Source organism: Macaca mulatta, chromosome 1, assembly GCF_049350105.2.
Source record: "Macaca mulatta isolate MMU2019108-1 chromosome 1, T2T-MMU8v2.0, whole genome shotgun sequence".
In the NCBI taxonomy this organism is placed as follows: Eukaryota; Metazoa; Chordata; class Mammalia; order Primates; family Cercopithecidae; genus Macaca; species Macaca mulatta.
The window spans coordinates 190,408,221-190,422,255 of record NC_133406.1 but is presented as its reverse complement, the minus strand read 5'-3'; the positions used below and the strand labels follow the sequence as shown (position 1 = coordinate 190,422,255).

Here is a 14,035-nt window from a genome sequence, read left to right as displayed (position 1 = left end):
CACAGTATTTCATAAGGTGGGAAGAAACATCATATAGTTTTACAGATGAGAAAATGTAAGCTCAGAGAAGTCAAGTGCCCTACCCAGAATCACACAGTGAATGAGTGGCGACTCCTGATGAGACTCCTTGTCTGTCTTCCTTAGAGCTTTAGCCACTCCAGAGCCTCAACCTTAACGACTGCTCCTTAGGGGAAAGAAAGGAGGGGGAAAAGAGGAGAAATTGCCTCACTTGTCCCTCTCAGCTCTGACTGGGGGGTAGGGATATCAGTTAGCATCCAAATGGGTGAAACCCCGTCTCTACTAAAAATACAAAAAAAAAATTAGCCAGGTGTGGTGGCGGGTGCCTGTAGGCCCAGCTATGTGGGAGGCTGAGGCAGGGGAATGTCATGAACCCGGGAGGCGGAGCTTGCAGTGAGCTGAGATCATGCCACTGCACTCCAGCCTGGGCGACAGAGTGAGACTCCATCTCAAAAAAAAAAAAAAAAAAAAAACGACAACAGCCTTACTAGGGCAGGAGGAAGATGAGCTGGTGGTGGAACAGAGAGAAGAGGCACCTTTATGATCTGTTCACTTGCTGAATGAGGGAATGCCAAGGGAGACAGATGGATCAATAGGTAGATAGCGGTGCTGTTGACAGAAATGTGAACTTTGAATCATCACCCTATCATCAGCATCACAGATACAGAGCGCTAACTTCATGCCAGGCACTGTAGTACTATTCATACATTGTCCCATTCAGGCCTCATGGCAACCTTGTGAGAAAGTATTATTGTCCCCATTTTATATATGAGAAGATGGAGACTTCCAAAGAATACCCTGTTGGGGACAGTTTACATAGAAAATTACCTGAACCTAGTAAAGAAATATTTTTACTGAACCCTTTTAATCTTGAAATATGTTCCCTGGCTTCTGAGTCCTTCCCCTTAGCATAAAGAGATTGGGGTGGCCTGTAACCCCTACTTATTGCCCCACAGCCACACTTCCAAGATGGGCTGGGCCCATGGGGGACAGAGGGATGGAGGCAAGGAGAGACACTCCACAAAGTTCCAGTGTCCCAGGGCCTGTCAGTCCCTGAGACATTCCCCAGCCGCCTCTCCAGCAGGTTTAACGAGTCTGCCCACAAATAGAACAAATGGAATAGGCATCCAGGAGTTCTCCAGGGGGGAAGGCAGATCAGCATCCCCCTAAATGAAGTACCCAGATTTCTGATGGCCACCTGGGACCTACATTCCACTGCTCTTGAAATCCCCCGACTTTCCCACCCTTCCTGCTCAAGGACTCACTCTGGCAGTACCCGTGTCAGGATCACAGCCACTTGGAGCCCCCACCCCTGCAGAGCTATCAGAATTGGGTAAATGCAGCTGTCGTTTTGAAGGAGTAAGTTGAGGGCACTTAGCGAATCAACTTCCTAATGAATCTTTTCAGGTCTGGATGGGAGCTGGTCCCTTACTATGGAACTTGGCTTGATTTGGAAATTAATGTGGTAATTTACAGCCACTCTGCCAGGCAGGAAGATTAAAAGAGAGAGAGAGTGAGTGAGGGGAGAGATAGCGAGGGGAGAGAGGCCTCTGCAGTGGCAGAACCTTAAGAGGCACCAGCTTAGTGCATGTCTGGAGGACTGGACCACACGCACTGGGCACCATGAAGGTGGCATCAGCTAGGCTCGGCCCATGTGGGACAGAGGGATGGAAGCAAGGAGAGACACTCCACAAAATAGATCAAAAATCAGTGTCCCAGGCCCAGTGGGGGCAGTGCAGGGAGTCCTCTCTTTAGAGATTGTGTGTGTGTGTGTGTGTGTTTCCCTAACTTCTGGAATTCATTTCCCAAAGTCAAACAGACTTTGCCATGACCATAAATCTCCAATATCATTATTTACTTTATGTTTTCCTTTAAATTTACTTAATTTGTGTCTTAAATGAGTTTTATATCACTTCTATCATAAATGGAAAGCCAATATTACATACAAAGAAGAAAAAGTAAATGTAAAATTAATTGCACTAAAAATAACACAAAATTACTAAATTCTAGAGCAGCCCTTGCCTGCCAAAGGTTCTGAGTCTGAAACCTGCCCCTATTTAGGGAAAAGCATGTTAGAGAGGTGCTCAAGACATATTAGTGCAAAACTGAGGTGTGAGCACCTCTTGATGTAATCAGACAGATTGAAAGGAGAGTTAAATGGAAACTACTTTTGCACTTGTGAGTCAGTGCTGTGTAATGTTATGATCTTTGCATTTTATTTATTTAACAAACATTTACATAGCACATACATACTATGTGTCAGAGGCTGTTCTAAAAACTTTTTTAAAATCAACTCATTTAATTCTTATACTAACCCTAGATAGTATAGCATTATTTCCATTTTAGGGAGAGGAGACTGAGGTATGGAGAGGTTTAGTGGCTTGCTAGAAGTCACCTCAAACCATCTAAAATCCTGTACTGGTCATTCTACACTTCAGTGGGCTAGAGTGGCCCAGAGCTCCTCCAGTCACTGTCTGGACCAGAGCTACAGACATATGGGAAGGAGCAGTATGCAGACAGGGAGTTCTAGATAGCTACAGACTGATTCCTCAGGGCCCAGGCCAGGCCAGTGGTGGCATCGCTGGGTGGACCCTGGGGGTCACTCCTCCTAAGCCCTCTGAGGCTCTCCATCTGACTGTAAGTCTGGGTTCTGTGGGTGGTAGGCAAGAGACAGCTAGATGCTGATCCAAACAGTAGTCTTCAGGAAAGAAGGGAGTGATTTTCTTGCTTTTTGTTTTGTGAGGTTTCTTAAATATATAAAGAGATATAAGAAAAGCCCCTAGAGATGCTGCTTTTCTCTGCTACCTGTTCTTGGCAGAAGTCTCTGAACAGTGCTCTAAGGATCAGTCAGGGGCTGCCACTCATGGTCAGGTGACTGGGATCTGAGGAGACAGCAGGTTCCCTTGGCACAATGGCAGCGGTGGGTGAAGACGGAATGGTGTAGAGACGAGGGGCGCTTTTTGGAGAGAGGGCTTCTGTGACTAGCTGCCTCAGCAAGTGCAGGGAGGTGCCCTTGAGGGGCCTACTGTAGCAGTCCCTCCCTGGACAGCCCATGCCTTGTTCTGGCCTTGGGATGTAAAACATACTGCAATCCGAACTATAACCTGAACTGGGTGACAGGGGCCCTGTGTCATTATTAGGATAATAAAAGAGTAGCAGAGGAAATATTTTGGAAATCAAAAAAGCATTATTCTCTTTTGCTTCCCCAAGTACATGAGTCTTGCCCCATCTAACTAGCATGAAGTTGAGAATCTTTCAAAAGGGATTCCAAGGGAAAGATAAAGTAATATTCAACCTCTGACATTTTAAAAAAGGCCAGAATTTTATCCTGACCAGAACTAAACGCAAGAGAGGAGGCTCAGAAGGAAGGTCAGATCAACAGAAAAAAGTAATACATTCTTTCTGCAGATTTGAGTTAGAATGTGAGTTAAATTTGAAACTCTACTAAATAGCTCACATTGAGCATTTCCTTTGTGTCAGTTCATTTATTTGCCAAATGTTTTATATGTACAGCCTCTTTTATCTTCCGAATAATCCTGAGGTTGGTGTTGTTACTATCCCTATTGCATGACTGAGGAAAGGGAGGAGGTTAAGTAACTTGGCCAAGGTCAGACACCCAGGAGGCAGGAGATCAGCGATTTGAATCTTCAGGCATTTCTCTAGACTGTAGCAATTGTCCCCAAGAAGCTTCTAGGGCCCACGGCCACCATGATTCATACCTCCCAAGAGCCACCAGAGCGCATCTTAAGACAGAATCTGTCTTGTCTTCAGATGTCAGAACCAAAATTCTTGGGCTCATGTCAGTCAAGGCCTCACCCAGAGACCCTCCATGGGGGTTCTCAGGAAAGGAGTAATGATCCTCAGTCAGCCCCTCACAGATGCCACAGCACATAAAGGATGGAAAGGCCATTGGAAATGCACGGGCCCCACACTAAAGGATGTGAACTGTGGAGGTGTTTGCCTCTTCTGGGCTCCTTACACAGGCTAGGCATGTGCTACCACACAGATTCCAGATTTATCAATAATGCAGATCACACGTCCTCACCAGAATCTGGGGCTTTACTAGTTTTCTCAGCAGCCCAGTGAGCCCCTCAGCTTCCAGAAGCTCAAGGCACCAGCCCACCAGCCCACCTGAGGGTCCCCAGTCCCCGCTGAAAGCTCAAAAGTCAGTCAGGATCTGGTTTCCCTACTGGTCCCCTGGACATTGGAGACGGTCTGCCTGACCTGTCTACCTTCCCAGACTCGTGCCCTTTAGACATAAGCCCAGCTGAGAGGGCATGAGGCCATGTTCATCTGCAGACCTTGCCCCTTGGTGTATCCAGATCTCTCCCCTTAAGCCCGAGGCCTGGAGGCCAGCCTGGCTCTGCTAATCCTTGCCGCATGACCTTCAACAGGTCAGTTACACTCTCTGCATCTGAGTTTCCAAATAAAGGGTTGGAGCTGCTGAGGTTTAGTACCCACTGTTTCCCCTGTCTGGAACACCCTTCCTCTCTACTTCTTAGATTGGCTAACTTCTAGGTCTTTCTAGACTCAACTCATCTTATCAGATCCTTTAGGAGGATTTTTTCCATCCTCCATCTTCCAACTCCTATCCTAAGCTGAATTGCATTTCTCCTCTCTGTTCCAATAATTATTATTATGTTTTCGGTATAATGTTAAACTTTTATTAAGCACTTACTGTATGTCAGGCACTGTTCCAAGACTTCACATATATGAATTTATTTACTTTTCACAACAACTCCATAAGGTGGATGCTAGTAGTGTCCTTATTTTACCAAAAAGGAAACTGAGAAATAGAGGCAAAATGAATTACCTGAGGTCACCCAGCAAGTTTAAGTGTCTGAGCTGGTATTTGAACTCCTCCATGGTTCAAAAAGTATGATGGGGCATGAGGGAAGCCCCCTTGCCTGTCAGAGGTTCCATTGTGATGTGTGATCCCATTCAGGGAGGCCTAGGCAGTTTATAGTCAAATCACTTCTTTTACAGCTTAGCAATGGCCTCCAAACCCAACTTCCTGCTCCAAGCATCAGTAATTTTGTCTGTTATCATTGTCACGATTACCCCAAATTCACCCCAGAATAGAAGTCTGAGCTGTGGAGGGACAAGCTCTTCTCTTTCCTCTGTTCCCACCTAGGTAAATGAGAGGCCTCTGACAGCTCACCCTCTTCTCTGGGTATTCTCCCTCCTCTCTAAAATAAGGAGTTTGGGTTTGATGGATTTCCAGATCCTTCAATGTGGCCATTGATTACTGAATGGTTTGCTACTTCTTCACATGGTGAGGGTGGCAGGTGGGCACAAGAATAAACCAAGCATCTGTGAGGACCTTAGCAGATTCCCAGGTGTGTTCTCATTCAGCCTGAGGCAGTAAATTTTACTCTCTGGACACATCAACACCTTTAAGTTCCCTTCACCTCCTGCTGAGAATACATTCTGGTTCTCACCCATGTGCCTTTGTCGTTTCCTTTGCCTGGGACACTCCCCTCCATTCCTTGCCTTCCTAGCCAGTCCCTATATTACCTTTAAAACTCAGAGCAGAAGTTGCCCCCTCCCTAGCCTGCTATTTTTGCATTCAGTGCATTAAAGTATAATCTTATCATTTGAATATCTGTTTTTGTTTTTTTTTTTTTTTTTTTTTTTGAGACGGAGTCTCGCTCTGCCGCCCAGGCTGGAGTGCAGTGGCCGGATCTCAGCTCACTGCAAGCTCCGCCTCCCGGGTTCACGCCATTCTCCTGCCTCAGCCTCCCGAGTAGTTGGGACTACAGGCACCCGCCACCGCGCCCGGCTAGTTTTTTGTATTTTTTAGTAGAGACGGGGTTTCACCGTGTTAGCCAGGATGGTCTCGAACTCCTGACCTCGTGATCCGCCCATCTCGGCCTCCCAAAGTGCTGGGATTACAGGCTTGAGCCACCATGCCCGGCCGAATATCTGGTTTTTCCTGCAACACTGAGAGCTCCTCAAGGACAGGGACTGTATTTTATAAGGTCGTGTCTCCAGCCCCTAGGTCAGCGCCTTGCTCATAGTAGGTGCTTAATTGGTATTAGTTAGATTAAACTGAATGTGATTTAAAGTCACCTGCTGCAGTACCCAATATCAGGAAATGGCAGAACTAGGACTTGAACCCAGGTCTGAAGACTCCAAGTCCAGCACATGTCTTCTCCCTGCAGCTGTCAGGAGAGGCAAAGAGAAGACCCACTGGCAGAGGAGGGGTGTTCAGACAGCTGCTTTCATCAGCCTTCCACAAGGTTGGAGGAATCTGTGGGAAAGCCAGGTTGCCTGGGAGGGGTCCTCAGGGCACCCGGAGGCCTCTGTTTGTCCGTGCTGCCCATACTGTTTACTCCTTTTTCCCCTTCAGCCCAGCCCCTGGCTTTCTGGGGATTGAAGTCAAGCCGCACTTCCCCACTTCTGCTCCCTTTCCCCAGACCTCTGTAAATACAGTGGGAACCTGGCTTTCTGAATGAGATGGGAGGAGACAAAGAGAGCCACCCACCCCCATGCCTGTCAGTGCCCAGTTCATATTCCTGCTGCGACTGTATCTAAATTTGCAAATCGTCACCCCGTGCCCCACCATCATGTGTCATCTTTTATGCATGGCCACCTCTGCCGTGCTGCTCGGCCAGTTGCTATGCAACCAACGACAGCGCCGCGGGGGCCTGACATTAGTGAAAGCAAATTGACCAGAGGAGCCTTCATCCTGCATGCAAAGCAGCCAGGGCCTCACTCTTTGGAGAGGCTGCTGGAGCTGAGGCTGGGCCACCTCTTTCTATGGGGGCCAGACCCTTTGGCCACAGTCTCCCCAGCCTAAGCTACAGACACTGGGAAGCCTTAGTCCTCCTACTTGTGGAAAAGGCTAAAATCTGACCAGTGACAAGAGTTGCTTCCAAAGGGAAGTGTGGGCAAATGCATCTTCAGGCTCTAAAAATCTGACCCTCCAGTGTGATGGACATTAGCTCCTGCAGCAAAAGGGTTATTATTCATTGAGCACTTACTATGGGCTGGGCACAATGTTTGGCACAAGAACAGTACAATGCAAAAAGCTCTGACTTCCTGGATCCCAGCCCAGCTCCACCATTACTCAGCTGTGTGTTATGCATGCAAATTATTTATCAGGACAGAGCCAGCCACTGAAGGCTGTCCCTAGACATCTTGGAAAGCGATAAAAGGCTGGATAATGGAGAGGGGGAAGGAAGCTAGTACAGCAGCAGGAGTGAGAAGATTAGAGAAAGGAAGGAAGGGAGGATACTGCCTTGCACTCCTAGTATTGGAGGCCTTTAAGCCTCCTGTCAGGAAGAACAGAGGAAATTAGAAGCTAGTAGTTCTGGTCTCCCCTTCTGCACAACCCGCCATGGCCCCCACTCCCAGGTATGTGCTATGCAAGTTGTGCTGGAAAGAACAAGGCTTTGGAATTCGTTTGAACTGACCTCAAATCCTGGTGCTCACCCTTCCTAGCTATGTGACTATATTCATTTACTTCTTTTTTAAAATTTTAGCTTCTCAGTCTGTACAATGGGCATGATGATCTCTACCTTCACAGGGTTAAATGGCTGCCATATGTAAAGCACCTAACAGAAAATCAGTAAATGCTACTTCTCTCCCTCAAACTTCAATGGCTCCCAATTTTCAGAAGAACAAATCTGCTTCCTTAGCCTGACATTGTTCCCACCCACCTCCCCAGCCTTGCCCTCCAGACTCCCTGCACCTCTGCACCTCTGCACCTTTCCTCTGGTGCAGCTTCTCCCTAGAAGCCCTTCCCCTTGCTCTTCCTTTTTTAAAATCTAGTCCACCTCTAAGGACTATAAAACAAATTAAAATTAATTTCAGTAAGGAACCCTGCCCACCAGGCCATCCCCCAATCCACTTGCCAGTGGGAAAATTCTTGGAGCAGGGAACCACGAAAAGATTCTCCTTTCTTGGGTGGTGAGTTTGAGAAGCTATCTCTCAAAGCTCAGTCTCCCATTGAGGAATGTCATTCTGTGGCTTCTGTATCCTGAGGACTACATCTCACCCTGAGGATGGGCATGGAGCAACCTCACAAAACATAGCTCAGTGACTTACCAGACACCCAGCATTGTTCTAGGTGCCATAATACCACTGTGGTTTTGTCCAGGGTTTAACACTCACAACCACTAATTCACAATTGCTCATTAACATACCAACATAATCTTTACTTTTCATTCAAATCAGTGAGGTAGACATTACCCCCACTTACTGAGGAAGAATACAGGCTCAGAGAGGAAAGGTGACATGTACAAGATCACACAGTGAGTGGGTGGTGGTCAAACTGGGGCAGGTACGCAGTTCTATGTGAAAATGGGCTATGTGGCTGTAATGTACACACTTTGTCTACATCATCAGTCATCATTAACACGTCAGACTGCTTTGCCCATTTAAAAAAACTCACACGTTGAAACACAAAGCCACTTACTTGTTTCTTGCAAAAACAAAAAACCTTTGCCAAACCCAGAGAGAAGCAGCATGGGGAGTGCAAAGGACACCAGCTCAGGTGGATGACCCTGGGCAAGTGACTCCATTCTCCTGAGCCAGGGGTTCCTCTCTCTGAAATGGAAGACAAAGTTACCTACCACATCCTCAGGTCTATTTTGAAGGGCAAAAATGATACAAAGAAAGTGCTCAAGTATGGAGTTTTGATAGGTATTAGTATACCCTTAGAAGTAGCATTCCTTCAAACCAGAAGTTCGCAACCTGTTTCTGACTGATGCTTTTCTTTAGTTATTCAACGTTGAGAACTGTGTTGTTGTTGTTTAAAAGATGTGCCAATTGTATTGCCTTCATGTTGTATTGAAAAGCATTTCTTCATTATTTGGACTAATTTCCAAACAAATTAAAAACTGTTGTAGCAGTCAAGCTCTGACTGCTCCATCTATTAGATTCAGAAGATGGCAAATTCCTTAAAACACAGATATAAACAATTCTGGTAACACAATCTGATTTTATAATTAATTTTCTGCCTGGGAAGGCAAAAGTTCTCCTTCCCATGTTCTTTGTCCTCAAGTTCCTAACTGTTCTCCCACTTCTGGCAGACTCTTAATTAAGGAAAAGCAGATTCTGTTACCTGGAATTCTGCTGTGTTGCATGTAAAAAGACAAATTTTTTCTCAAATGTGCTTTGATCACAGAAATGGCCAGGGTAGAGGCAGTCAAGAGGTTCTTCTGTGATCGGACCTTAGGGGTTCCTGTTTCTACCCTACTGCAGCCACTGTGAACACATCCTCATCAGAGTGTGGTCACTCAGCAAGCCAGCCCTTGTCAGCAGCCTGTAGAGGCCCCACACTATGCCACCCTCTGGGGGAAGATGTGTCCTGGGAGTGCTCAAGATCTAATATGTGTGAGGCTGAGATAAGAAACACGTGAGCAACAGGTTGTTTAAATATCAAGAGAGTGGCGCTCTGGGACCCTTGTGAGATGATGAGCATATTAGATGGGTCCAGATTTAGTCTATGACTAGGTCAGGGCCAGGTGCATGATTCAATCTATAGCCAGGACCAGTCCTCAGCATGGACCAAGATCAGGGCTCAGGTTGTGACCAAGATTGAGGTTCAGAGAATGATCAGGTTTAAGGTTCAGTCTGTGGCCAGAATCAGAGCTCAGGCTGAGGCCAGGGTCACTCAGTCTGTGGCCAAGATTAGGACATTTAAGACCTGAGGTCCAGGACGAGTCTTTGGCCAAGACCAGGCTAAACTGTAGTCAGGATCATGACTGTTTGTGATCATGGCAGTGGGATTCATGAATGACTTAGACCTAGTCGCTGCTCAAGAATTCCATAGTCTTCTCTGGGAAACATTAAATTGAAATTATTCTACCAACTATTAAGAGTTATGACAGAGGAAAACAGGAAAGAAGAACACAGGACAGTGCCTCCTTTCCAGTCTGGGGCTGGGAGGGGTGGATGTGCCAGGGAGCACCTTCCAGAAAAGGTGATGCCAAAACTGTGTCCAGAAGGGCATGAGTAACTTCGTTTCAACGTCCCTTTTTTATATCATCATGTTGAGCACATGGCTTCATTCCCTTTGTGATTTTCCCATTTCCCCCAACACTCTGCACTGGATGCAAGGTGTACTTTGAGGGACACTCTTGCACTTCCTCTGGACAAGATCCTGGAGAACATATCATTTTCTTCAACCTCAGTACCCCCTATTATTTTCTGTCTACCATATAGGCACTCTGTGTAGCCCTGACACTAACTCCCAGCCACTTTTGTCTCTTGTTGGATGCACTGAATTTCTATACAGGGATCCACTTACTCCCTTGTACTACTCATCTTCCTCTTGTAGCACAAAGCTATGAACATTTTCCCCATGTTTATTTATAGATCCAGTAGCTCACAGAGGAGCAGCATGGTGGAGAAAATCAGACTATGACAGCAAGAAAACCAGGGGAGGTGTGTGGCCTCACGTAAGTCACACAGCCATTCAGAGCTTCAGTTTCTTCATCTAGTAAGTGAAGCTGATAGATTCCCTGCCTTTATTGTAGGATGTTTTGGAGGCCCACTGAGAGAACTGATGTAAAAGGGCTCTAAAGATGGAGAGAATTACAACAAATCACTCATGGATGGAGGCAGAACAAGTTCAGCTCAGCTTCATGGGATTGGCCAATTCTTACTGGGGTCCTGGGAGGTAGGATTCATGGTCTTCTGTGTCTGTTCACAGCCCAAGAACATGAAGAAGGGGCAGGCGTGTTTCTGAGTTCCTGCACTGGGGCATGAACACAGTTTGCATTCCTGTTTATATGTCAACGTCTGTACCCATGTATACAGTTTGTATTCCCATTTATATGTCAATGTCTGTACCCATGTATGGGTCATAGGCTGGCTTCTTCAGAGCAGACCCTGACATGGAGATTCATATGCAAGTGATTTATTAAGGAAATGTTTCTAGGAGAAACCAGTGAGGGAGTAAAGAAAGCAGGACCAAGAAGGAGGAGCCAAATAAGGCTGTGTTCTCAGGCAAAAGTCCAGCAGAGGGTAGATTTGAGCCTGATCCTGAAGGGGAAGTCTGAAGTGTACATCATCCCAACTCAAGGCAAGGGGGCTGGGCTTTCACTCTCCCCATTCCAACATCCAACAATCATTGTAAACTCCCAGACACCTCTGGCTGTCTGTGCTAATGGGCTAGTGCTAATTCCCAGTAGCCTAAGAGTCATTCACCAAAGAAGATCCAGGAGTGCTTTTGAAAGCACATTAAGTGAGGTGTGGGGAGTTCTGTGGAGCACCAACATTTTCTGCTAGAATGTTCCTAGGTGTGCTGATCTCCCCAGCCTCACTGGCTATCTCTTCGCAGTCTCCTTTAAGAGTTCCACTTACGAGAGAGTGGGGATGTCCTGCTTCGGAGCGGGAATCTTCGTTGCGCCAGCGACTAAAAAGAGAATTAAATATTGGTGATGTTGAGAAAGGCAAGAAGATTTTTATTATGAAGTGTTCCCAGTGCCACACCGTTGAAAAGGAAGGCAAGCACAAGACTGGGCCAAATCTCCATGGTCTCTTCGGGCGGAAGACAGGTCAGGCCCCTGGATACTCTTACACAGCCGCCAATAAGAACAAAGGCATCACCTGGGGAGAGGATACACTGATGGAGTATTTGGAGAATCCCAAGAAGTACATCCCTGGAACAAAAATGATCTTTGTTGGCACTAAGAAGAACGAAGAAAGGGCAGACTTGATAGCTTATCTCAAAAAAGCTACTAATGAGTAATAATTGGCCACTGCCTTATTTATTACAGAACAAATGTCTCATGACTTTTTTATGTGTACCATACTTTAATAGATCTCATACACCAGAATTCAGATCATGAATGACTGACAGAATATTTTGTTGGGCAGTCCTGATTTAAAACTAAGACTGGCTTGTGGTTAAATGAATATGTTCAGTTTTTGAATTTTAATAGTAATTCCAATTCAGTAAATGCTATCGCTGTTTACCCCTTCTAAAGATATTATTAGACTTTGTTAGTAATGTTCAACTTTTCGCAAAGATGGTGAGTGCCATCTAAAAACTTGCTGGAGATTGGTTTTATATTTAGATTTCTATAGCTGGTTATGTGAATATATTTAAATACTGGGTAAATTCCTTCACCGTCTCAGAACCAAGCAAGATTCACCTGTGTTTTGTGTTCATTTGCCTCTTAAAGGCAAGGGTTGAAGATAAATAAGGTAGCAATGTCTAGAGTTTTGGCCTTAACGATGCCAATCTAATTATAATTCCCTGTATTTAAAATGGTTCCTTTTACTTATTGAAAAGCATTTTAGTATGGTTTGTGTGTAATATTAAAGATTATTCAACACTTCTCACATCTTACAAATCTATAAGGTCACATGCTTTTAAAATAGTAGCAAGTTAAACTTCACTCTTGAATTCTTTACAATCTAAGTCAAACTAAGTTGTAATTTAGGATTGTCTTTAAACAGCCATTCAGAAACATAAAACTGTAGAACTGTGTATTTGTGATTAGGAATGGTGCTTTTGCCGACTTAAAAGGATTAAAGTAGTGGAGATATACACAAATTTTAAAATTATGTGTGATCGCAAGACTAAAGATAATTAAAAAGAAAACCACAGATCATGAAAAAAGAAAAAAAAAAGAGTTCCACTTTCTCTATGCCTTAAATGATTGCATTTCACCTGCTTAAAACTCTTCTCTGGTTCCTGACTGCTTTGACGATAAAGTCCAAGCCCCTTCACATGACTAAGAAGTCCCTTCATCCTCTGCCCTCTGCTGACTACCCCCAAGCCTCATCTTTCACATGGCCCCTCACTTTACGGCAACCAGACAAGACCTTGCTGTTGTATCGGAATTGTAGAGGGATCCCACAAAGCCTTAAAACTGCTCATAGACCACTGGAGAAGACAGAAATATGACAGGCAAATCTAGGAGTTTATAGGAATGGAGATAAGGTACCTAACTTAGCCTGGGTTCAATGAAGACTTCCCATGGGGAACAAATGTGAAGGCAAAGCAGGAAGCTAAGTGTAGAAAGAGTGATCCTGGCAGGATTTGCAGCACTGGGGAGAAGTGGGGAATTGTGAGCAGGCATGGAACAGAGTGGTCACAAAATAAATATTTGTGCAATGAATATATGAGTGAATAACCACACAAGTTTTACCATTATGGGCTTTGGAATTCAAAAGCCTTTATTCCTGTCTCCTTCTAATTACTCACTGAGAAGCCTCAAACAACTTATATAACCACTCTGAACCTTACTTTTCTTATTTGGAAAATGGAATATCTAATGAAAGTATCTGATATGAAACAATGGATGCAAAAATATTCTGTAAGCTGCAAAACCCTGTTCAAATATTAGTTTTCATTCATTTGTTTATTCAAAGAATAGTTTTGAGTTCCTACTCTATTCCAGGTCATGTGCTGGGAATTTGTCCTGGAAAAAGGAACTAGATGGGGACTCTGTTTCCAAGTAGAGAGGAGAAAAGTTTAGGAGAGGAGGCAAGAAGACAAGGAGAGGAGAGAAGTTTAGCTCATAATGAGATATGTTGCCATAATCACAATCTGGGAGCTGAGAGAGCTCAGTGAAGGTTTCCCAAAGAAGGTAACATTTGTATAAGGGTGCCTTGATGGCTAAGGGTGGGTGTGTCAAGTGAAGGAGGGGTCCAAGTAGAGAGACAATATATGAAGACACAGGGGGTAAAAAAGCAGTGTATTTAGACCAGGGGGATTGGTCTGGATGGCATAGCGTATGTGGGATGGTGGTAGGATGTGAAAGGGAATGAGAAAGTCTTTTGAGGTCAAACCATACAGAGGAAATCTGAATATTTTTCTATAGGTATTGGGGACCCTTTTGGGCATGAGAGTTGCAGTGGCACTGAGATGACAGGAATAAGTGAGCAAAGCCTGTCTGAGGTCTAGGAAGTAGAGTTGTGGCAACAGTACCTTAAGAACTGGAGAAACTTCTGGACTTTCATCACCAACGCACAACCATCACCAACACCAAGCTTCAGCAATCTCTCCCTTGGACAGCTACCTACTGTGAAAATACTTTCTCAATATGGTTCT

The 14,035-nt window shown here is 45.1% G+C and overlaps 1 long non-coding RNA gene and 1 pseudogene across 3 annotated transcripts in view; one reads left to right on the top strand and one right to left on the bottom strand.

Annotated features, from left to right (window-relative positions):
- The window catches only part of LOC114672391 (uncharacterized), a 161,406-nt gene that overhangs the window by 69,020 nt on the left and 78,351 nt on the right, over nucleotides 1-14,035 (bottom strand). The window lies entirely within an intron of this gene.
- LOC711309 (cytochrome c pseudogene) lies at nucleotides 11,261-11,961 on the top strand (annotated as a pseudogene).